Source organism: Primulina eburnea, chromosome 1 (assembly GCF_022965805.1).
Source record: "Primulina eburnea isolate SZY01 chromosome 1, ASM2296580v1, whole genome shotgun sequence".
NCBI lineage: Eukaryota > Viridiplantae > Streptophyta > Magnoliopsida > Lamiales > Gesneriaceae > Primulina > Primulina eburnea.
In genome coordinates, this window is record NC_133101.1 from 28,702,043 (window position 1) to 28,729,019 (window position 26,977).

A 26,977-nucleotide genomic window follows, 5' to 3' on the forward strand; every position below is an offset into this window, starting at 1 on the left:
TTCAGTGTTGGCGGTTTGAACGACTGAAACCTCTTCGGTAGCGTTTCCATCGGTGTTGTCACATCCATCGGATTCGCAGAGGTACTACCCTATTCTGGGATTCGTCGAGGAGGCATATCTGATTATCAAAAGGGTTAGCAATCAAATCTGACAACTCTGTCTCAGTCGCCTTCTGATCAGCTTACCTCTGATCAAGAATCGGTTCTAATTCATTCTCTTATAATACATATTTACAATCAAACCAGATAATCAGGCAAACATGTATTATAGCAGTAAAACATGCTAGCGCAATAAAAGCAGGAAAGAAAACTCAATCTACCGTGCTCACGAGCTTCTATCTCAGTCTAAGGAACCTATGGTTTTGGAACATACTGCTCTGATACCACCTGCTGTGGGGACTCGGACGCTAATTCATTTCTTAATCATCTTTGGGAATAATTAGATCAATTAAATAAACGTGGTCTAATTTTTTTTAAAAAAATACGAGTGCGGAACATATTATAATCAATCTGATATAAACATCAAAAGTAAAGTACAAGTCTTGTACAACAGTATATCATAACAACTACTGCTATTTCACTACATATCAAGTAATGAAAACAACTCTACTTCTGGGTCCCAATCTCCACGCTAAACTGTGATCTCTCATCCTCTTCTCGACCCTGATCTGTCCCACCTATTGTCATGCACACATACAAACACAACAACAGCCGGATAACTCCGGTGAGAATATAATTCAAGGTATAAACAACGTGTACATGCATTTCATATAAACATATACAAAATCATATAACAGTTATCAATAACATGTATCAAGTCTGAAAATATGAAACGATATCAAACTGTAAATGTGAGGCCCGGGGCCGAAGAGGGCGGGGGGTGATCGCCGGTGTCATCAGTTGCACGGACAATGAGAGGCTCCTGGCAGGCTTCTAGGTGAAGGGAACATGAATGAACCGACCCACACGGGAATGAGAGGGATTCCGAGACTGTGCAATGTAATGGACTGAACAGTTGAAGAGGGCTTAAAAGATTTGATTGGTACTACTCATATCACGAATGTGCATCTTCTTTTCGGTAGCTCATCACATAAGAACTCCAAAGTTAAGCGTGCTTGACTTGGGGCAATTTTGGGATGGGTGACCTCCTGGGAAGTTTCCCAGGGTGCGTGTGAGTGAGGACATAAGCATGCTGGAAAGACCCGTCTTGATACAGTGAGGACAGTCGTCGAATCTGGGGCGTTACAAGTGGTATCAGAGCCGACCTCTCTTAGTACGGTGTGGTTCGGGGACGAACCAAGCGGAAGCTGGTGGGCATGTGAGGCCCGGGGCCGAAGAGGGCGGGGGGTGATCGCCGGTGCCATCAGTTGCACGGATAATGAGCGGCTCCTGGCAGGCTTCTAGGTGAAGGGAACATGAATGAACCGACCCACACGGGAATGAGAGGGATTCCGAGACTGTGCAATGTAATGGACTGAACAGTTGAAGAGGGCTTAAAAGATTTGATTGGTACTACTCATATCACGAAGGTGCATCTTCTTTTCGGTAGCTCATCATATAAGAACTTCAAAGTTAAGCGTGCTTGACTTGGGGCAATTTTGGGATGGGTGATCTCCTGGGAAGTTTCCCAGGGTGCGTGTGAGAGGACATAAGCATGCTGGAAAGACCCGTCTTGATACAGTGAGGACAGTCGTCGAATCTGGGGCGTTACAGTAAATCAAACTCGATAACTCATAATATCTGATTCGACTCTGATCTAGTTTAGTCTAGGGATCCCGGTTCCCGGATGTTGGTATATTATATCGAATCTCTGCAATAGAAGTCGATCTACTCAGCAACATCGATATAACCAAACATCCAATGTCTAGGCACCTCTGCCCAAGACTTGGCACCTCTGCCAATGACTCGTTCTCAATATCTATCTTATTTTCTCTGCTATTCTATAAGTCAATAGAATAAGCATAATCATTCAAAGAATACAAAGGTATTAAAACAATAACAAACAAGTATGTAGTATAGGGAAACTCAAGTCATGTAAAGGCCCATATTTCGTATTCGTAATTTTACGGAATTATTTAAAATTTTTCTCTTTAAATAAATAACATGCGTCATTCATCAAATAAACTGATAAATAGGTTAAATTTTTAATATAACAGTGGAAGTAAATATTGTTTTTCAACTCAACATCTTAAAAATAATTCAACATAATAAAACTGAGTTTGGACATAAAAAGGTGAATAAACTGAAACACGAGGTCCTTGGGTTCCTACTACTGTTGACCCAAGCTAGCTCACTAATCCCCGCCCTCGGTCTCGACCTCATCAGTACCTACAACAATCAAGTCTAGTGAGTATAAAGACTCAACATGCATATAACGTGAATAACAAGTAAATATATCATAAAATTTTGTGTAACGTAAAAATATCGTATCGTAAAGCGTAAGGTGAAAATCGTGTCATAAGTAATTATAAATACGTGCATATCTAAAAATCATACGTACAAGATTTGCTCGATAGAGCCCTGTCATAAAATATCATAATGAGATTTTTCTGGAAGAGATAATGTTTCAACGCAAGTGGCCCGTAACATAACATGAACGTCTTATCAGACTAAACCACAGTATACTGGGCGGTATAGATCACCACAGCCCTTGGACTAGATGTCCGTACCCATACATAAACATAAACTGCTCGTAAGTAACCGGGTGGAGATCCCATAAGCGTGAGGTGGCCACAAGACATATCACATATATATCAAAATAAACATTTTATATTTTATGCACATAATATAATTATAACCCTGCTTTTACCGAATGAGTTGGATCGTTCCCAGACTTGCTGCGACCTAATTCTAACACGAGACATCTAACCATGACTCCGTACCACCCCGAACCAACATCGAACCATCGTTTACTCATGACTAAAATACACCAAACATGATGAAATATTATTCATAAGGACTGTAATACATGAAAATAATTAATGGAGGCCAAAATTGTAAAATGCTCTTTTGAGAGTCACTTTGGCACATTGCACCGTAAATTCTCGTACGACCTCTAAACTTAACCAAATCAGGAACGGCCAAAAACATGACCTTACTAACTCATTGTGGTACTGTCCAGTCCAAGGTCATATGCTAAAAGCCAAACAAGAACACAAACAAGACCTCTGAACCGAAGCCATACTGCTGTCATAACACAGTTGCAGCAGCTGTGCTTGTTTCATCATTTTATGAAACCAATTGCCACTGGGGCTTAAACCACCGACCAAAGTCTCTTACCAACATCCTAATGCATGGCTTGAACCATGGCTAAGGGACATAGGCCAAACACAATCCAAGTAAATCCCTAGGAAAACACAAAGTTCAAACCGAGAACACCTAAATATTCTGTACTGTGATGTCTCGAATTGTCTGTTGTCTTGCATCGTTCCAATGGCCATATAGTCGACCAAGACTCGATCTAGGCATAATGAAGTGTTGTATGAATCATGGCTATAGGCTAGAAGCCAACCACAATCAACCCAACACCAAGAAGCTGAAGCTTCACTCACCCACACCAGAACAAGAAAACCGAGGGGCACTTGTATGGCTCTTTAAAAATTTCGATGTACTCGTGAACAAAGCCTTGAAAGGCTGTCTTGGTCACGTCCTGGACATGCTAAGGGAGGGTTCTAACTATAGTTACAGGCCTTGGACCAACCATGATTCGAACACCCACCTTAGACAACCAACAATCGAAAATCGAGACTCAAACTCGTAACTATGGGGAAGTTGCTGTCAAGTCTTTATCTCAAGTGCATGGGCTTGAACCAATGAACCAATATGACTCTAACTCACTATAGTACATGACTAGATGCAGCCTTGAGCGCCTGGAACCGACCAACTCCCTGCACCAAAAAAAACAATTCAACCGCGAAGCATAAAGCCAAGGCCGAGAAGGGGCTGTGCAGAATTTTACAACTTGTTGTCATTTTTGGTTTTGTGCTTCTTAAATCATGAACAAATAATGTTTTAAAATATCTATAAGACTTGATTGAAGATAAATGGACAATATAAACATGCCTGATAATCGATTTTTGTGAAAGAACAAACCAATACGACGAACATGGCACGGCGGAGACGGAGTTTCTTTTCTTCCTTGTTTTACTGCTACTGATTCACGATTTCAGCAGCTTTTTTCTACTGATATTCTCTAATGTGAGGGTGGAGGAAATGTTAAGAATTGAAGGGGGAAGGTAACAAGGTGATAAATGAGTCAAGAATGCTATAAGATGGAAGTTTCATGTGAGGAAATTGAATGGTAAAAGGAAATGTTTTATTTTCCTTCTAGTTGCACGAAAATGGATGGATTTGGGGGGTGTGATCACCGAAATTTGATGCCTAGATGCAAGGTAAAATATTGCTTAAATCTTGTATTTTTAATTCCTAAAGTTTAAAACACTCAATATGTATTTTAGTGATTAACAATTTAATTAGGATAAAGATTTATTGCATGGCATGGCTTGGTCTTAAAATAATTATTAAAATGTTAGGTTAAAGTTTCTTGAATACATTAGGCCTAGATAAATTTTATCCCAATTGGTTAAACATTTTAATTTATGATTTAATTAACTATTGAACATAAAAGAACTTATTTAATAACTTATATCCAATTAATTTAAATAAATCTTAAAAACCTTCTTTCTCATTAAAATAAATAATTCCTTGGCTAAAAATTAAATTTAGGAATATTTTCTTATTATTAAATTTTATCTCAATTCTCCATCTCCAGTTCGGCCTCACGTATTTATCCGAAAAAATAAAAACTAAACTCCTGCTATTAAAGTAAATAATCATAGCTTAACGATTTTAAAATGAATTAAACACTTCATAAATGCATAAAAATCAATTTTAATTTAAATAATAACAATTATGCATAGCTTATACGTAATCTGGTTTTTGGGTTCTACAAGTCAAATCTAACTCGAGTCATATCTCCCGGTTAACATTGATTTATACATTTCTTTTGTCGGGTTTCGGCTTTGAACTGTCTTCAAAGTCTTCAATACCAAATCTAGAATAATATTCAAGAACCCCAATATCATTATACGACTCAATACCAATCTGTATTTGATCAATCTCAATCTAATTCTATTTCTACGGCATACAGTAAAATTTCGAAGTACCGGTAATACAAAATCAGTATATACCAATCCCAATAACTCATAATCAATCAAAAAACATAATTTGATACCAAATCTATATAATCTCAGTCAAATCAAATCTGAAAAATCATAACAATTTCATACGGTATCCATTCTTCAATCCGATTTCGATTATACGATGTCTAATAACTCAAAAACACCATATATCAATCATATCTGATTCCTTCAATATCATATTTTCAATTCATAACAAAACATAAGAAAACTATGTCCTTTTGAAGCCTTTGTTGAGATGAACACAATACTAAACTCGGATTAGAAATCAGACGGCCGGATCTTGCATAACACTCAAATTTCAAAAAAGAAAAGCTTGAGGATTTTCTATAGGAATTTCGATCCTCTCATCAGCAATTCTGAAGGAAACAAATGAATAATGTATATCATTCTTGGTGTAGCACGTTTTGCGCATATGCTTGACCTCCCTCGGCGCATATGCGTGAGACCTACTGGTCTTCGCGCACCACTCTTCAGGTACTCGTGCATATGCGCGCCCTTTCTTCGTGCATATGCGCGAGGTCCTCTGCCATGCTCGCGCATATGCGCGCCCTGTCTCCGCGCATATGCGTGAGGTTCTCTTCCTGTCTCACGCATATGCGCGAGCTGTTCTGTCCTCGCACATCACCATATCACGCGCTAGCTCGAATCGTGCCTCGGAATGGTTCTTCTATAATCACATCAATTCATAAGTAATAATCTCATATTAACAGGATATAAATCTCGGGCATTACAATTTTGACTTCAAGCATAGAAGTTCAGTTACGATATTCATACAGAAAAGCTCACACATAATATAGATATTTCATAGCTTTCGGGCTATCATCTGAGCTAAAGCACTAGCACATTACATTATTGTATTCGATCTCTTAAATCAGTTGTGCTAAGAAAGAAAATCAGTTGTATACTGATAAATTGTAAAGATACTAAGAGTTTCAGTTTGACACTGTTTAATACCAAACTAAAATGGGTTATTACAGCCTCTATATTTAATCAAAATCTTTTAGTGAAAATCATATTTTTGTGATAAAAGGGGTGATGTAGGAGCATTTGAACTCTCCGAATATCCATAAAATCTTTGTGTACTTACTTCATTTATTCGTTGTACATTAAATCTATCAGTTGGTTTATTTCCGCACTTGAACTAGTTAACTGATTGATATACAACTAGATTCCTAGATTCAGTTTATCACTAAACTGGTTTGCCTTTATCAAAAAATAGTCAAATATCTTAAAGTGTTTATTCAACCCCCTTTCTAAACACTTCGACAATTCAAAGCGATCCTAACAATTGGTATAAGAGCGGTTTTAATCTTGTTCTTGAATACTCTCTATTCATACGCCTCATCATCATGTCTTCCTTCAACAAAATTCCTATGTTCTCAAGAGAAGAATTCGATGATTGAAAAATCAGAATATAGACTCATTTTGCTGCACAAGATGACGGCATGTGGTACGTTATAACTGATGGACCAATGAAGATTATGAAAGCTAACACAATTGTTGTTTTAACTAATGGAGCAACTCATCGTATCGAACAACCACGTGAAGAGTGGACAGCTGAAGCAAAAAATAATGCAAACTTGGATAATGTGGCTAAGGATACTTTGTATAAAACATTGGACAAAAATACTTTCAGCAAAATAAAGATGTGAAAAACTACCAAAGAAATTTGGGAAAAGCTGATTCAGCTATGTGAGGGCAATGAGAAGACAAAGGAAAATAAACTCTCAGCCGCAGTACAAAAGTCTGATAACATCAAAATTAAGACTGGAGAATAAATGAACGAGTTTGATGAACAAGTCAGCATCATCATAAATGAATTGAATGCAATAGAGAAGGTGTATTCAAATAAAGAAGTTGCATTGAAAGTTGTTCATTGACTTCCTAGAGAATGGGATGTGAAGACAATGACAATGAGAGAATCCAAAGATCTCAACAAAGTGGAATTACACGATCTATTTGCAGATCGCAAGGCATAATAATTTGAACTACAGATGAGAGAGGGAGAACCATCGACTCCACTAGTTACAACTACTCTTAGCGCTCTAAAATCTGAACCAATTGGTTCAACTGAAAATTCTGCAGAACAGCTGAGCAATGATGCCATGTCATTGTTCGTCAAGAAGTTTGGAAGATTCATGAGAAGGAATCAAGGTTCATCTCAAAGACAATATCACAAGAACATATCTAACGAAAAACCAAATGCTTGCTACAACTGTGGCAAAAACGGACACTTCATTGCTGATTGTCCTAAGCCAAAGAAGGATAGTCGACGTTTAGCTGAAAAAGGAAAAAAGTCATTTGAGCATTGGAAAAGAGATAAGGATGATAAGAAATCAATCAAAAAGAAGCATGAAGTCATGTTAGCTGATGAAAGCAAGTCCAAATGGGCAGAAACTAATAGTGATGAATTAGATTCTGAGAGCTTGAGCAACTCCGGTGATGAAGATGAAGCAAAATGTTTGATGGCTGATGACATAGAACTGGAGTTAAACAATGAACATGTATTTGATTTCATCTCAATTGATTTTACACGGGAAGAACTTATTTCAACAATTCACGACATGGTAAATGAATATCACAAGCTTGCTCTCTCTTTGAGAAGACCAAAGCAAAGAAAACTGAAACTGATGAATCAATTGAATTGTTGAGTTTGAAAAGGGAGATTTCTAAGCAGAAAGCTGAAATGATCGAGAACCAATCTTTGATTCAGCAGTTAAAACTTGAAAATTCAAGACAAACTGATTTGATTCGAGCTTGGAATAAGTCATCGGTCACGTTGGCTGAAATGCAAGATTTACAGAAATTAGATTTCTGATAAAACTGGTTTAGGCTTTAATATCCAAGATGAATCTTCCACTAGTGATGCTATGCCAAAGCTGAATATGTGCAAATGAATATATATTCACTTTGTAAAATAAACAATGGTACATGAACCTTCAGAACCAAGTAAACCAGTTGGCAACCAATTGAAAATAAGACAAGGCTAAGAAGTATTGAATCAGATATAGCCCTATGAGTTCAAATGATTCGCGAAGCTAGTCACCTGAACGGTTCAACTATAAAAGCCAGAACTCTAAAAGTGGCTATTCCAATTCTTATAACAGTAAGTATGTTCAAAAAGATATCAAATGAACAACTGTTTGAACAAGGTTAGAAATCATATTGTTTCATCTGCACACAAAACATCAACCACGCACAAGCCGAGAAAATATGAATGACCTTATTCCAGAGTCTTCTTTCTTGCATATCCAGAATCTGCATATGCCTTTTCCCGTATGACATATTCGGAGTCAACTGCAGAGGTTCATAATTCAGTACACGTGAAGGATTTTACATATACTTCCGTAGAATCGAGATATGGAACACATTATGCACTCCAGACAACATTGGTGGCAATGCCACGCTATAATCTAATGTTCCAATCCTCTTCAGAACTTCAAACGGTCCTATGAACCTCAGAGTGAGTTTGCTTTTCTTAACAAATCTCATAACACCCTTCATAGGTGCTATCTTCACCAATATGTGGTCACCTACTGCAAACACTAGCTCCCCCCGCTTATCAGCATAGCTTTTCTGGCAGCTTTGAACAGTCTTCATCCTATCTCGAATTTTGACTGGAAGCTCTGTTGTCTGCTTGATCAAGTCCGGTCCTAACTCTCATCTTTTACCAACCTCGTCCCAATGTATCGGTGATCTACACTTCCTCCCATAAAGTACCTCATAAGGAGCCATACCTATAGATGATTGGTAAATATTGTTGTAGGTGAACTCCAGTAGAGGTAACTTCGGCTCCAAGCTACCCTAGAAATCGATCACACAAGCTTGGAGTAGATCCTCCAAAATTTGAATCACTTTCCGGACTGACATGATCTGAGGATGAAACATTGTACGGAACAGCAACTTCGTTCCCATCATTGATGCAGACTCTTCTAGAAGGATGATGTGAACCTCAGATCTCTGTCTGAAATAATAGAAATTGGAATTCCGTGCAATCTGACTATCTCTCGGATGTACAACTGTGCATACTATTTCATGGTGAATGTCGTCTTAACAGGTAGAAAGTGCGATGATTTCGTAAGACGATCAACTATCAACCATATGGAATTTAATCCCTTGATAGTCCTTGTCAATCCCACTACAAAGTCAATCATTATATTTTCACCATTTCCACTTGGGAATAGGAAGAAGCTTAAGCTTTCCTGCTGGCCTCTGATGTTCTTCCTTAACTTGCTGGCATTTCAAACACTCGGACACAAAATGCAAGATGTCTTGTTTCATTCCTGGCAACCAATACAATGTACGCAAATCCTTATACATCTTCGTACTTCTAGGATGAGTGGAGTACAGAGTATTATGGGCTTCTTTCATAACCACTTCTCTCAGTGAATCGCCATTATGAATCCATAGTCGATATTGATATCAAAATATGCCATCCTCCTCCAAATACAGCTTCCGACATTTCGATTAATCTCTCACTCTCCATGTCTGTAATTTCTCAACAAAAGAATGACCTTCACGGATTGTATCCCTCGAGGTTGACTAAACTCTCACAGTAGCAAGATTAGAAGCTTCGCTCCTAGCATACATTGAAAACTCGAATCTCCGAATCTCTGCTTGCAATGGTTTTTGGACTTTCAATTGAGTGATAACAATTATCTTTCTACTCAATGCGTCCGCGACCGCATTAGCCTTCCTAGGATTGTAGCTAATATCGCAGTCGTAATCCTTCACCAGCTCTAACCATCTTTGTTGCCTCATATTCAAATATTTCCAGGTGAAGAGGTACTTCAAGCTTTTATGAATAGTGAAAATCTTGCACTTCTCCCCATATAGGTAATGTCTCCCGACCTTCAGAGCAAATAATACTGCTGCAAGCTTAAGGTCATGAGTTGGGTAATTCTTCTCATGAACCTTCAGCTATCTAGACACATATGCTCACTCGATCATTCTGCATCAGAAATGCGCCTAAACCAAGCTTCGAAGTGTCTGTATAGAGAAGATACTCTCCTTTTCCTGATGGCATTGAGAAAACCTTGGTATAGAGAAGATACTCTCCTTTTCCTGAAGTCAAATTTATTTCAACTTCTCGAAACTCTCCTGGCAGCTTGATCGCGAAATAAAGTTGGAATTTTATTCGTCAAGGCGGTTAGGGGTACTGCAACAGAGGAGAAACCTTAAAATGAACTTCCGATGGTAGCCAGCTAGACCCAAGAAACTGCGGATCTCGGTCACACTCTTAAGTTCTGGCCACTTTCTAACTGTCTCGACCTTGCTGGGATCGACCTCAACTCTATCTCTAGAAATAATGTGTCCTAATAATGTCAATCTCTCGAGCCAGAACTCGCACTTGCTGAACATAGCGAACAACTTTCTATCTTGCAGTATCTGTAGTGCGTCCTTAAGTTCTGGCTATGCTCTTCTCTACTCCTCAAGTAAATCTGAATATCATCTATAAAAACTATGATAAAATGATCCAGATATGGCTGAAATACGTGATTCATGAGATCCATGAAGATCGCCGGCACATTGGTCAACCCAAATGGCATCACAATAAACTCGTAGTGCCCATATACAGTCCTGAAAGCCGCCTTATGAACATCTGACCACTTCACCTTCAGCTGATGGTATATCAAACGAAGATCTATATTCGAGAAAATCGAAACTCCTTGCAACTGAATCTGTTCAGCTCTCTATAATCAATGTAGAATACTACCATCTTTCTTCTTGAAAAATAATACCGGTGCGCCCCATGGAAAACAACTCAGTCGAATAAAACCCTTGTCCATCAACTTTTGAATTTGATCCTTCAGCTCTTTCATTGGCTGGTGCTAGACGATAGGGTGTCTTAGAAATTGGCACTGTGCCCAGCATAAACTCAATAGTAAATTATACCTCTAGTTATAGTGAAATGCTAGAAACGCCCTCAGGAAAGACGCTAGGAACGTTTTTGACAACCTCAACATCTTATAGCTTCGAACTGTCTGGAACGTGTGATAAAATAACACACTATAAAAGCTTGGCAGCCTCGTCTCATAAGTTTCCTCGCACAGATGCAGGAGACAATGTGCGGCATTTGCTTGTTCCTTGCTCCCTCAAAGACAATATTTCCCGTTGGGCAGTCTAATAGATACTAACCTCGGCCGAAAATCTATCGAAGCTCCATTCAAAGATAGCCAATCCATGCCAAGACTGATGTCGAACTCAGGCATCGGGAGCATTATGAGATCTGCCTGAACCGCATTCTTCAGCAAACGAAGCTCCAGATTCCTCACAAAATCAATGCTCGTGGTAACCATATGATCACCAGAAGGAATGGAAACTTTAAAGCCCAAATCCTATCATCGGGTATAATCTTCAATCGCATGACAAAAGTCTCGGATATAAATGAGTGCGTAGCTCCTGAATCTAGCAACACATAAGTAGCTACACTTAAAATAAAATATCCTTCATGCGATAAATATACCATCAAATCCAATCGAGTCGAAAACCTAAAGAATTTCTATCATTAATCACCCAAAATTCTCTAAAATTACAATACTTAGCCCTTAGTAAGTCTCATAATTACACAAGTTACCGAAAATAATTTTCCAAAATTGCATACCCTTTGCCCAATAAATTTCGAAATTAATCAATTTAGGCCCTATCTTCTCTAAATTCACTGTTTTGATCCTTAAAATTCTAGAAATCACAGAAACAGACCATACTTTCTAGAATTCGCAAACATCGCCTTAAATTCTCAAACTTGCAATTAAGTCCCTGAATTTTTGAAAATTCAAAATTTCAGCTGGGAAATTTCGGTCATCGCAATTTCAGTCCCTGGACTTCTAAAAATTACGGTTTACCCCCTGAATTTCTAGGTGAATAGTGGGTCGAAAGCCATTCATGAAATGCCTCAATTTCTCAGCATCATCTCTGGCTGTGAGGGGCACGAAGTGACAACCCCTATTAAACTTCCTTATGAACTAAGCCACGGACATGTCTCACTGACGGAGACTCATAGACTCCCTCTTCAAGCATACTTTGACGTCAGCAGTGAAATATTTCTCATAGAAGATGTCCTTGAATCGCACCCCTGCTCAGCTCCTTCCCACCAAAGGGAAGCATCATCCCGCAACATATAATTGGCGCGCTTGACTCGATCAACATCCCCCATATTCTGATAACAAAAATGCACCTCAATGGATCTGATCCAGCCCTCAACAACAAATGGGTCGATGGTACCTGAAAACTCTTTCAGACCCAGCCTCCTAAACTAAACATATACATCATGTTGTGGCCTCGGAGCATAAGCCTCCTGCTCAATGAAGCGTGCCATACCTTCCAGCACTCTAGTATTAGCATCCCCATTGGGAGGTGGGGGTGCATTCTCTCTATGATCCTCCTGAGTATCAGTCTGTCTATAAGTACTAGGTGCGCGTCAATGAGGCATTATATTTGAACGTATTCGAATTTCTAACGTAACCAACATGCAATTAAATCTAAACTTCTAACCATTTAACTTATAAGAAACATTTTTCCATCATCTTAAACATAAATTTCAATTAACTTCATCATCTATTTTACTCAAAAATCCCGAAAATGCAGTGAAAATCATAAAATTGTGAACATCAAACCAAACCTAAAATAGCATTTTTTGAAATTAGCATAACGTCATAAATCCTCTCAAAACCCCTCTTAAATCCAAAAGTTACAAAAATCTTAAAGTAAAGTAAAAGCATAACTGTGCGGAAAACTTGCAATGCATAGGTCCTTGGGTTAGTGCACCATCCGTCCAACTAGTTCGGTCATTCAACCCTCCTATCTCAATATCAAAATCATCACCTGCATCATTCACATCTAGTGAGTCTCTTGAGTCAGCAAGCCTTAATCATAGCAACAACTAATATGTATACATCCACATGCATAATTCATGACATGCTGTTGAAAACCAAACTCTAAATTCTGGAGTTTGACAAACTGATCAACCAACTGATACGCGCAATTATATTCAGCAACTGGACTTAACAACTGAAATCAGCAGATCTAATAAAGAAAACTGATCAGTTGGAAACCGATCAGTTGATATATTCAGCCGTATGCTTTTAAGCTAAGCATCCTTCAACTAAACATGTCTCGGGAAAGAACATTCAATCGACAAAGAGACATAGCAGACTGCAACTGAATATGAAACGCCGCACCTCAATCAATACAGAGTCCGACCACAGCGACCAAATTGATTATCTTACCATGACTGCAATTTTGGAGAGACGCGAAAGCGAAAGCCTATGGGGTCGCTTCTGTAACTGGATAACCAGCACTGCCCCTTTTTATTTTTGATTTATTTAACTCTTCCATTTTTTTTTCATTCGAAACGAAGAAAAAGGAAAGAAGGAAAAAAGAGAAGTTACTAACTTAGAACAACACATTTCGGCTAAAGCAGTTAAAACTCCGCATTACAATAAATGAAGCAAACAATGACCAAGGAATAATGAAGTGGCAATCAACAGATACAAAGATTCAAATATATCTCAAATTACCGTTGGAAGGGAAGCTTATAAATATGACAGAAGAACAGCTGAATAAGAAGAAGATCACTTTATTCAAAGCTTGCTGTTATTCTGCCAAAATCTTAGCTCACTCTTATTTGGTTTATTCGTAGGAGTCAAGGCTACAATTTGAGCTCACTAGCACTTTGTAATAATCGTTAAATTAGATAGTGCTAAAATCAGTTATGCACTGAGAACATTTTGTAATACTGAGAGTTTCAGCTTTTGGCAGTGATAAGTCCAAACTGAAGTGGGTCAGTACAAATCTTGTATTCGATCAAAGTCTTTTAGTGGAAATCTTATCCTTGAGATAGAAGGGGTGACGTAGGAGTAACTGAAATCTCCGAACTTCCAGAAACAATCCTTGTGTATTTTATTTCAGTTTTGTATTCTATCTTTCAGTCAGTTACTTTCCATAACTACTTTAGTTCAACTGATTGTCATTGACCAGCAAGATTCCGAGAATCAGTTTGTCACAAAACTGAACTCAAAATTCGAAAAGATCAGTTTTAATTGTGGGTGTTTATTCAACCCCCCTTCTAAACACTCTTGATACGTTAATCAATCCTATCAAGTGGTATCAGAGCGGTTGAATCTTGTTCTTGAATACTTTTGATCTATAAACTTGCTAGCATGACTTCATTCAACAAGATTCCTATGTTCTCCAGAGAAGAATTTGATGATTGGAAAATCAGAATGCAGGCTCATTTAGCTGCACAAGATGATGATATGTGGTATGTCATAACTGATGGACCCATGAAGATTCTAAAAACAAATACAGCAGTTGCCATAACAGAAGGGGCACCACAAAGAATAGAAAAACCCAAAGATGAATGGACAACTGAAGATAAAAGAAAAACAATCTTGATAATGTGGCTAAAGACATTCTGTACAAAACGCTGGACAAAGTAACCATCAACAAAATAAAGATGTGTAAGTCAGCCAAAGAAATTTGGGAAAAGCTGATCCAGCTGTGTGAAGGAAATGATCAAACCAAAGAAAATAAACTTTCTGTTGCTGTTCAAAAGTTTGATAACATCAAAATGAAAGCAGGAGAATCAATGCACGAGTATGATGAAAGAGTAAGCAGTATCATCAATGAGTTAAATGCACTTGGAAAAGTGTATACTAACAAAGAGATTGCAATGAAGGTAATGAGAGGTCTTTCCAAGGAATGGGATGTCATGACCATGGCAATGAGTGAGTCCAAAGATCTGAACCAGATTGAACTTCATGATCTGTTTGCTGATTTAAAGGCTTATGAATTTGAGCTGCAGACCAGAGAAGGAGAACCATCTACCCCTGCAGCCACAACTGCTCTAGCTGCTGTCAGAACAGAACCAATCAGTTCAGTCGAGAAATCTGCTGATCAGTTGAGCAGTGATGCTATGTCATTGTTCGTCAAAAAATTTGGAAAGTTCATGAGAAAGAATCAAGGACCAGAAGCCATACCAAAGAAACAGCTCCAAAGATGAATCAAATGCCTGCTACAACTGTGGCAAATCAGGTCACTTTATTGCTGATTGTCCTAAACCCAAGAAGGACACTCAAGGCTCAACTAATAGAAGAAACAAATCATATGAGCACAAAAGAAGACCCAAGGAAGATAAGAAGTCCTTCAGAAAGAAACATGAGGTATTCTTAGCTGAAGAAAACAAATCTAAATGGGTAGAAACTGACAGTGAGGAGTCAGAACCAGAAAGCTCATGCAGCTCTAGTGATGATGAGGAAGTCAAGTGCTTGATGGCTAATGATGCAGAAGAAGAATCATCTAGCCAACATGTATTTGATTTCAGCTCAACTGATTTCACACGAGAAGAACTCATTCTAACACTACATGACATGGTAAATGAGTATCAAAAGCTTGCATCATCATTTGAAAAAATCAAAGCAAAACAAACTGATCCCATAGACAATAAAACCAAAACTGATGAATCAGTTGATGGGTTGAGTCTAAAAAGGGAAATTGCTGAGTTAAAAGCAGAGAGAAACAAAAATCAGTTATTAATCCAGAAGTTGATTCTTGAAAACTCAAAACAGACTGAGCTCATTCAGTCTTGGAACAAGTCATCTACGGCACTGAATGAGATGCATAATTAACAAAAATCAGTTTCTGATAAAACTGGTTTAGGGTTCAACACTCAAGGAGAAATGTATCCAAATGATACTCAACCAAAGCTAAAAATAGACAAAGGAAATACATTCACTTTTTCAAAACAGCAGTGGTACAAGAACAAATTGAGCCCAGTAAACTGATTGAGCAACCTACTGAGAATATGAACAAGGCTAGAAGATATGGGATTGGTTATAGTCAAAAATTCTCAACTGATTCACAAAGTCAGTCATCATAGAGGTTTCACGAGAACTATTCGAGCTTTTTCAATTACTATAACTGCAAGCTAGTTCAGAAGAGATATAGACTGAACAATAATTTGAATAAAGCTAAAACACATATTGTATCATCTCTACACAATACACCAAGCGCACAAAAGCCGAGAAAAACAATTTGGAATACAGCTACTGGAAAGTCTGTTAGACTAATCCAAGTGTGGGTTCTAAGGGACTAATCAGCTCAGGACCCAAATAGATAAGGGTACCAAGTTATATAATGTGTGTGATTGCAGGTAACAGGTACAAACAAGAACTCAATATGGTATTTGGACAGTGGAATGTTCGCGACATATGACAGGAGATGAAAGTGCGTTATCTCAACTGATCAAATACAGTGGTCCAAACATCAGTTTCGAGGACAATTCCAAAGGTAGAACTGTGGGTAAGGGTAAGCTTATCCATGGTAACTTTACTTTTAAAGATGTTCTATAAGTAGAAAACCTGAAGTATAACTTGATTAGCATCAGTCAGTTATGCGACAGTGGATTCTCCGTACAATTTGGCAAAACTCATGTTCAATCAAAACTTCAACTGATGAAATCATACTAACTGGCAAACGTTGTGGAAACACATATAAAGTCAGTTGGAATGATCAAACTTATGCACCAGTTTGTTTTATTGCTTCCAAATCATATAAAAACTGGTTGTGGCATAAGAGACTAAATCATTTAAACTTTAAATCCATTTCCTATCTGAGTAAACATGAACTTGTAACTGGTTTGCCCAAAATAGACTTTTCAAAAGAAAAACTTTGCTCAGCATGTCAGTATGGTAAACAAGTACGATCCTCTTTTAAAAACAAGGGCTGTAAATCTTCATCCCGATGCTTAGAACTGTTGCACATGGATCTCTTTGGTCCTATACCAGTCATGAGCTTAGGAGGAATGAAATACACCTTGGTAGTCGTAGATGATTTTTCAAGATTTACTTGGGTTATTTTTCTCAAATCTAAAGACCCCACTGCTTCGCAACTAATAAAGCTCTTCAAAATACTTTTAAATGAAAAATCAGTTGGAATTGATCGAATCATATCTGATCGAGGAACTGAATTCATCAATCAAACTCTTTCAAATTTCATAGAAAATGCTAGAATTAAGCATGAGCTCTCAGCAGCCAGAACTCCTCAGCAAAATGGTGTAGCTGAGAGAAGAAATCAGACTCTTAAAGAAGCTGCTAGAACAATGCTTGCTGATTCTGGTATTTCTCAAAGATTTTGGGCAGATGCAGTAATCACTGTGTGACGTACCGTACTTTTCATACTTAAAATTTGCGGAAAAATAAAAAAAATTCTCTTAAATGTAAACATCCATACGATCGTCATCTCATCAATCATAAAAATATCTTTGAAATCAACCATCACCGAATAAATTTCCTAACAAAATACTTGCTCAAACCTCACTCATCACAACATAAAATCAGAGTGTTTTAAACTTGCATAAAAATATTGAAATAGCGTGGGCGGTCCTCGGGTCTAGCCTCCCGCTCAGTCCAAGCCTGCTCCTTGGTCGCCACCTCCTGTCTCCTCATAGACATCCTCACCTGCAACGATCAAGTCTAGTGAGTCTAAAGACTCAACACGTATAAACTGAGAATAGCAAGTAATACATAATAAAATCGCATGCAACTTTAAAATAGAACATACATACTTGAAGCTTGGATTTGAAATGAGCTTGAACTTGCATACATACATAGACGTGCCATAACTTAAAAGCTTTCATAAACATGCTTGCATACTTGATCATACTTAAACTTACATGACTTCATTTTGCGTAGAGGCATGTTTCAAAGCATGTAACCCATACATAATAAACGCCTGATCAGACACACCACAGTACCGGGCTGACAGGGACGTATCAACTGCCACATATACATGAGATCTCCGTTCATAATTTAACGGGCTGGTTGGTCCCCGTTCATAATTTAACGCTTTCCAACCAAGATCTAAACCTGTTCATAATTTAACGGGCGGAATGGTCCCCGTTCATAATTTAACGCTTTCCAGTCCTAAACGTAATTTGGTCACAAGACATTTAGCAAACCTCAAAAACTTAAAATATTTTCTTTGCACGTCAACATACTTACTTGGTGTTGAGGGATTCGTTGGATTTCATTTGGGGTCGCTGCTGCACCCTAACATGAATTTCAACACTTATCTTGCATAACTTAGACGTAGGTACTCGAGCACACCACCGAAGTGCATAAATAGCTTATGACATTCTAGATCACTCGGGACTTGACCTCGTTTAATCATACTAACCAGGACATGAACCCTGAAACAAACTCTAAGATGCCGTGTGAACATTTCCCCACCATAAAAGACATGAACTCACTATTAGAGCTTGAAAAGAAGGGCAAAACGAAACATCCCCACAGAATGGGCCGCGCCCGGGCGGTAATATATTACCGCTCGGGCCCCCAGGTCTACTGGACGCCTACATTGAACAGAAGGAGTGGCGCTCGGGCGGTAAGAAATTACCGCTTGGGCGCCGAGCTAACGAAAAAGAAACTATACGACACGAAGGGTGGCACTCGGGCGGTAAGAAAGTACCGCTCGGGCGCCAAGTGCACTGTTCTCCACGACTTAGAAACTTAATCTCCCCAAATTCGATCACACCGACAGTGAACAACGCTTCGAGACTCGTCCTAGGATACTATGGCACTGACTCGACTCCACCTAACCTTCCAAACGTCTCCAAAACAACCACGCAATTACAAGTACACAATAAATCCGTAAACACGATCTTTGACAACAAAACGGTTATAAACGACTACTCAATCTCCCAAGTGCCTAACCACACGAAACGAATTGTCAATAACCATCCCCACATCAATAAAAATATACCTACACGCAGCAGTGATCACCCGTCGATCTCCAACGAAGCCTGCAACAATAAAACTTCAAGAACACAATTTACGTAAAAGTCTCAGTTTGAGCAGTCCCACGAAAAACACCATAACTCACTCATTTTTTATCCAAATAACTCGAAGTTTATATCAAATCGAAGGTATAAAAAATTCTACATTTTTCGTGTCGAAAGTTTTCTCTGATTCTCGACTGAAAAATCGCAGTAACTCAAAATACAGTGAAAAAAGAGATTTTATATCTAAAAACTATTTCAAACGCATCGATAAATTTCCTGCTCAAACTACTACACATCCTACATGAATTTTAAGCATAAAAACAACGCAACACATACTATGACATGATCGACGCAGAAAAGAGAGATTATACGTGCCTTTTGATATATAAAAATACCGAACCGGCGATACCGAAGCGGAGATAGAAGCGAGGTTGTTCCGGGGCGATTGTGGCGCTAAAACTTTGCAATAAAACCGACGAGAACTTGCTGGAAAAATCGAACGGAAGGGGCGGATGCTTTTCTTGCAAAGAACCCTAGTTTTCTTTCAATTAAAATCTGAAATGAGTTGTGTAGTGGGTGTTGTGTGTGTTTCACGCTTTCTAGTGTGTAGAATGTGTGTGTGCGTGTGTTAATAATTAATTTAGGGGGGGGGGGGGAAATTATTGCTTAATTCAATAATTAACATGCTAATTTAAAAATGCTAATTCTCCCCTAATTAAAGTAAAATACACATTAATTTTAAATAGCTCCTTAATTAAAATAACACCCCACACAATGAAAAGTTTAAAAGTTTTAAACTCTCAAAATTACTAAATAAGTGATTTAAGCTTAAAAATGCTAAAACTCAATAAATTATTTAAAACGCCCCAAACTTGGCTTAAAATAAAATACCATATTAAAATTACCAAAATCGTCATCGGTCTTTTCCTCGATCCCGCCTCGAATAGTCGCCTGAAACATGAAACTTGAAAATACATTTTTAACGTGCATCTCATAATCATAAATAATTTAAAATGACGCATTTAAATAAATCATGCATAGCTAAGGCTCATTTTAAAACTAATTATATGCTTTAATAATTAAATAAATGCATGGGTCATACGTGTACTGAATTTGGGCTCTACACACTGCGTGTTACACTCAGAACATATCAATGATTAATAAGAATCATATGAAAACACCATATGAGATCTGGCATGGAAGAAAAAGTATAATTACTTATTTCAAAATATTCGGCTGCAGATGTTTTATTATTGATAATGGTAAAAATTATTTAAAAGCGTTTGATGCTAAATCTGCAGAATGAATATTTCTTGGATACTCATCAGTTAGTATAGCTTATAGAGTTTTCAATAAGAAAACCCTAAATGTTGAAGAATCTGCTCATGTTGATTTCGATGAAACTGAACTAAATGATAAGCCAACTGATCAAGTTGAGCTAGTTGATCGATTTACAGATATCAGTTTGGAAGATGATGACAAAAATGAAAGTCATGGCAATCAAAACATACTTCAAACACTTGAACCAGAATTACTGGACCAATCAGATGTGCAGGAAGTCGTTGCTGATGATCATTTGATAGAGCATAATGATAACATTCAAATACCAGTTGACAAAGCACCAACTGAGACTGAAAACTGTGTTCAGTTACCAACTGAAGAAATTGATGATACAACAAATACTGAGTACAGATAGAGAAAATCACATCCACCTGAACTGGTAATAGGAAATCCATCCGATCCAGTAAAAACTCGCAATCAAATGCTAAATTTATTTATCTATTCAGCTTTTGTTTCACAACTAGAACCGAAAAAAACTGATGAAGCTCTTGCTGATCCTAATTGGGTAAATACAATGCAAGAAGAGCTAAATCTTCACTTATAACAATGTCTGGAACTTAGTTCCAAGACCAATTTCAAAAATTATTATAGGCACAAAATGGGTATACAGAAATAAACCGAACGAGGGTGGTTCAGTTGGACACAACAAAGCAAGATTAGTGGCACAAAGATATAGGCAAGAAGAAGGAATTGACTATGCTGAGACGTATGCTCCAGTTGCAAGACTGGAAGCAATCAGAATTTTTCTTGCTTATGCATCACACAAGAACTTCAAGGTCTATCAGATGGATGTAAAGAGTGCATTCATGAACGGTCAACTACAAGAGGAAGTATACGTTGAACAACCCCCAGGTTATGTAAATCACAACTTTCCTGATCATGTATATCATTTGAACAAAGCCTTATATGGTCTTAAACAAGCTCCCAGAGCTTGGTACGAAACTCTTTCAAAATTTCTAACTGATCATGATTTTTCTGTTGAATATGTTGATAAGACCTTGTTCAAATTTGCTAAGAATGATCACATTTTATTAGTTCAAATTTATTTTGATGATATCATATTTGGGTCAACTAATCCCAAATTATGCGAAAATTTTGCTAAGCTAATGCAGGATAAGTTTGAAATGAGCATGATGGGTGAACTGACATTCTTTCTTGGACTGCAAGTGAAGCAACTGGAGACTGGTATATTCATCAGTCAAACTAATATACAAAGGAGCCGCTGAAGAAATTTGGCATGAAATCATGTTCAGCTGCAAACACTCCCATGAGCTCATCAGTAAAATTGGACACTGATCAAGGGGGAATATCAGTTGAGGCGACATTATATCGAGGTTTAATAGGTTCATTGTTGTACTTAACTGCCAGTCGTCCTGATATTGTATTTTCTGTCTGTATGTGTGCTAGATTTCAAGCAAATCCTAAGCAATCACATTTCTCAGCTGCTAAAAGAATTTTGAAATATCTTAAGGGTACACAAAATGTTGGGTTATGGTATTCTAAAGACTCTACTTTCAATTTTGTTGGATATTCAGATGCAGATTATGCAGGATGTAAGCTTGATCGTAAAAGTACAAGTGGATCTTGTCAGTTTCTAGGAGACTGACTGACCTCTTGGTTCAGCAAAAAGCAGAAATCCATAGCTACCTCAACAACTGAAGCAGAATACCTTGCTGCTGGTAGTTGTTGTGCACAACTGATCTGGATCCAGCAACAACTGAGAGATTATGGAATAATTACAAATGAATCGCCCATATTTTGTGACAATACGAGCACAATTGCCATCACCTATAATCCAGTTCTTCACTCAAAGACCAAGCATATAGATGTCAGGCACCACTTCATTAGAGATCATGCTTTGAAGAAGGACATTAGACTGTAACATGCTTGACTTCAAAACGATTAATGAATTTTCTTGCTGTTGCTGCTTGAGCACGAGAAGGAGCAGCACCACTACTACTTATCCTCTGCAAATCATGAATTTTGAACCATGTTGACATCACTTTCGTCAAGACATATTCCTCCATCGTTTTCTTCAATTCTTCTAAATAAGACTTAATTGTTCAGTAACTTGAATATGCGTACTGCTGCATGCATCAGAATTACTTGAATCAAACATATTGAACTGTTATTGTCTCACATTTTATCTTTATCGTCTTATTTATAGACAGATGACATTAAATATTGAAGAAACTAAAGAGTCTCAAGTCAACCGAAGCGTTTTTCTCATTTACCCAGGCTTCTTATTTATCAGTTGTTCATTATCAACTAATATCAGTTTGTCATTTATTACTTAATGCTTAACTGATTTCAGTTCATAGTCAACTTATATAAGTTAGACTTTCATCAGTTTATCTGTTAAGTTCGCAATTCATATATAACAACTGATGAAATTTATCATTTGCAGGAAAAAGAAAAACAAAGTTAAGCTCATATAAATAATTCATTGAACCATAAACGTTTGCACGGATTACATCATCATATTTTTCCTCTACAACAATTATCCACATTTTCAACCAAGTGGATAAAGGTGCGGTAGATGTCTTGACAAAGCTCTGAGAAACAGCTATGCGCTTAAGGATTTTCAGTTCCTTTCGAAGCATTAGCTGATAGATATGATCATCCTTAAAGATGTCCACCCACACAGCTATGCTCAAGTGCTCCCGCACTTTTTTCAACTCTGCCACCAGTTCGGGAGTGGTAGCCTCTCCAATATTATACAGGAACTCAAGCTTCTGTAACTTTCCCAGTAGTGAAGACTCTTATAGAAGACTTCATCTTCTATAAAGCCTTCCTGGTCTCCAGAGCAAACGGCGAAGCACTCGAGCTACTCGTATCTGTCATTCTTTTTGTCTTGAATATTTTCACCAATATGACTGAAACTAACCGTGTTACTTCTGTTTATAGCCGAAAATCATGGAAGCTGAAGGGCCGTCATCGTTTCAGTAAACGATAATCTTTCTAACCTTTAAATTTATTTTATATCGTCACTTTAATTATTCTATGCACCAATTAATGGGGAATATCAGTTTTGAAGAGGTTAACTGAGAGGACAATTGTTTGTGAATTCTCAAATGAAATGAATCAGTTTTCCAACTTTTTGTTCAGCTGGATATTTTACAAATCTTCTCACATAAGTTACAAACTAAAAAACTTATTATATTCCAAATCAACTGACGTGACTGCAGTTTCATAACGTGGCCTATTTTAAACCGCTCAATTTTTGCACACACGCTTACAGCACACGCACACATATTTTTATTCAAATTTTTTCATGGACTGACACGTGTCCTGAATTTGAACAGTCACGTACAAATATACTATGCCCGCTTCAATTCAGTTTTCTTTCTTACGAATACAATCAGTTCCTAAGATCATACTAATTCCAGAGCTTATCTTTTACGAATTTCAGATCATTTTATCTTTCGAAATGGCGAATCAAATCCCAGCTCACGTGTTGAACGCTATGGCCATTGATTTTGACTCAATTTTATCAGTTCAAGAAGCTGAAGTTAAGAACGTCTTTCTGAAGATTGAATCTGCTGGTCTCAGGAGGTTTTTGGGACAATCTTTGCAGGAGATATACCCCAAGGAAGTAAATGAATTCTATCTAAAGGGGTTTGTCACTACTGATGGAAGTATCTCTGTAACTGTCAATGATCAGCTGTTGATCCTATCTGAAGAGACCTTCGGAGAAATTTTCTCTTTGCCAACTGATGGGTACGTCAGCTTCTATGAAGTCAAAACATCTGACATTGAGGAAATGCAATCTTTCTGTCTGCTGATAGGCGGAAAATCAAAGTTTCCGATCCAAAGAAAGAGCTGAAATCAGAAATTCAGTTATTAGCCGACATTGTGGCAAAGGGCATATTGGCTAAGGTCGGCTCTTATGCTGTCCTTACTCTTGAAAAATTCCAAGTGGTGACCATCATCATGGGAGAGAATAAAGCTAACTGAAGGTATATTATTTTCAATATTCTGAGGGATATGCTTCAATCTACCAAACAATCAAGAGGCTTTGCTATTCCAATCAATTATCTTCTGAAACTAAAGGGATTGGTAGCTGACAATGCTGGAAAATAATCAAAGTTCAAGTTATTCACTGCCAAGAACATCTTGCCGCCAAAGATAAAACTGGACATTTCTCCCAAACAGTTTTTGAAAACCAAACAAGAGGTTGGGACGCAACCACCTGCTCCAACACCAGTCAAGAAGGTCAAAACTTTGGCCCAACTGAAGACTGCAAAACGAAAACTGATTATCAGTGAATCAGATTCGGAGAAAACTCCTTCTCCTAAGCTTGTCAAGAGACCGAGGTCACAAAGAACTAAACCAATAACAGCGGTGGAATTCATTCCAACTGAGAGATTGACTCAATCAACTGCCCAACAGCCTATTCAGGCTATCCCTTTGCAGGTTGTTCCACCTGATGATTCAGTTACTGAAGAAAAGGCACCCGCTAAAGTAAGAGCTCCCATGACTCATGTAAATCAACCTATCATTTTGCCTCTGGCCAGATCTAAAGGCGTCATATTGAGGGAACCAGTGGTCACCAATCACTCAAGTTTGGATATTCCTCATATTCTCACTACTGAAAAAGGAAAGGGCACGCTAGTTGAAGAGCCAAGGCTATCTAATGCCATCCAAACTCACATTGATCTGGTTTAGGAACAGGTCAATGCATTTGCCACATCGAAACTAAAATCTTTTGATAGTTGGAAGAGTTTTAGGACTGAGATTTTTGCCAAAGAGCTGAAGCACAAATCCCAACTGAAAAAGTTTATTAAACTTGAAGCGATTGTGTTGAATATAGTCAAAGCTGCTACTATTTCCCAGGCATTGGAGATGCAAAAATATTTACTTGATCAAATTCGAGCCAAAAAGCTGACTAGAATGGTTGAAAAGCTGAAATCCAACTACAATCCCATAGGTCCAACTACATATCATGATAGAGCTGTGTTCACCAAACTGGACTCAGATCTTAGTGGCCTACAAAGAGAAATCAGATTTTGGGAACATGATCAGGAATTGATTCTTCCTGAAAAATCCTCCTGTTCAAAAACAAAAGAAGATACATCCTCCTCCCAGCAGAAAGATCCACCTCCACAACCGGTTGCTGAAGAACCTGTTCAGGATATGCCACAATCATCTGCTGATAAACACATGTATTCCGAGGCTGAATTAACTTTTTTCCAATATTGATGAAATCATTCAGACAGTAGCACTGGAAGCTCAACTAGAAGCAATAAATTCTGAATCACTTGCTCCTTCAACTGAGCAACCAGAACAATTGGTTCAGATATCATCTGAAGAACCAGTTGAGCCTCTTGTTGCTGAAGAATTAATTCAGCAAGAAATATCTGCTGAGACTGAAGAACAAACTGAAGTGCCCATCCAAACTTCATAAAAAGAACTAACTGAATCGGAGGAAACTCAATTAATCATTGAAAATTTTCCAACTGAAGAGCAAGCCCCTGATTTATTGCAAGAAAAACAAGAGGCACAAAATTTTGTAGTTACAACTCAGACTGCAGAAGAAGTCATTGAATCAGAAGTCCCTGATCTTACAACTGCTGAAACTGAAGTCCAGAACAAGATTCTAGTAATTTCTGATCAAGCCTCTAAAGATCAAACACAGGGAACATCTGATCAGTCACCTCCTCTTCAATCCACATAAATGGATCTTGTCCTTGAAGAAATCCAGAATATGCAGCACAATATGCAGCAGATGATTACTGAAATCAAGAAAATTCAATCCACACAATTGTCTCATACTGTCAAATTGGATTCTTCAATTAAATTTGATTCAGCAAAACTAAAAGCCATTCAATCAACCATGGAGTCTCTTACCCGAACTGTGCTTGAGATGAAGAATAACAGAGTTCTAGCTCAAAGTCTCTATACAACTCAGGATATAATCAGTCAACGAGTTGAGCGATTGGAAACTTCTGTTTCTAATAAAATGGAATTGCTGCAGACTTTTTTACAATTTGCTGTCTCAAATATCTCCTCAGATGTCAAAATTCATTCCACTGACGTTCGAAGATTATCTGTGGAGATGGATTTGTTTGACAAAAAGGGGGAAGAAATCAAAGAGCATCTTGAGAAACAGCAGAAGAAACCATCTCGTTAAAAAGCAGTTAATTAAATTATTAGATTCATCTGTTATTGAATCAAGACCTCTATCAGTTCAAGAAATTCAGATCTTATTTTATCTACATAAAGTTCAGTATTCAGTTATTATTATTTTCTGATTTTTGTCAAACACCATAAAGGGAGAAATTGTTGAAAACCAAACTCTAAATTCTGGAGTTTGACAAACTGATCAACCAACTGATACATGCAATTATATTCAGCAACTGGACTTAACAACTGAAATCAGCAGATCTAATAAAGAAAACTGATCAGTTGGAAACCGATCAGTTGATATATTCAGTTGTATGCTTTTAAGCTAAGCATCCTTCAACTAAACATGTCTCGGGAAAGAACATTCGACCGACAAAAAAACATAGCAGTTTTCTTTATTAGATCTGCTGATTTCAGTTGTTAAGTCCAGTTTAGAACAACGCATTTCGGCTAAAGCAGTTAAGACGCCGCATTACAATAAATGAAGCAAACAATGACCAAGGAATAATGAAGTGGCAATCAACGGATAC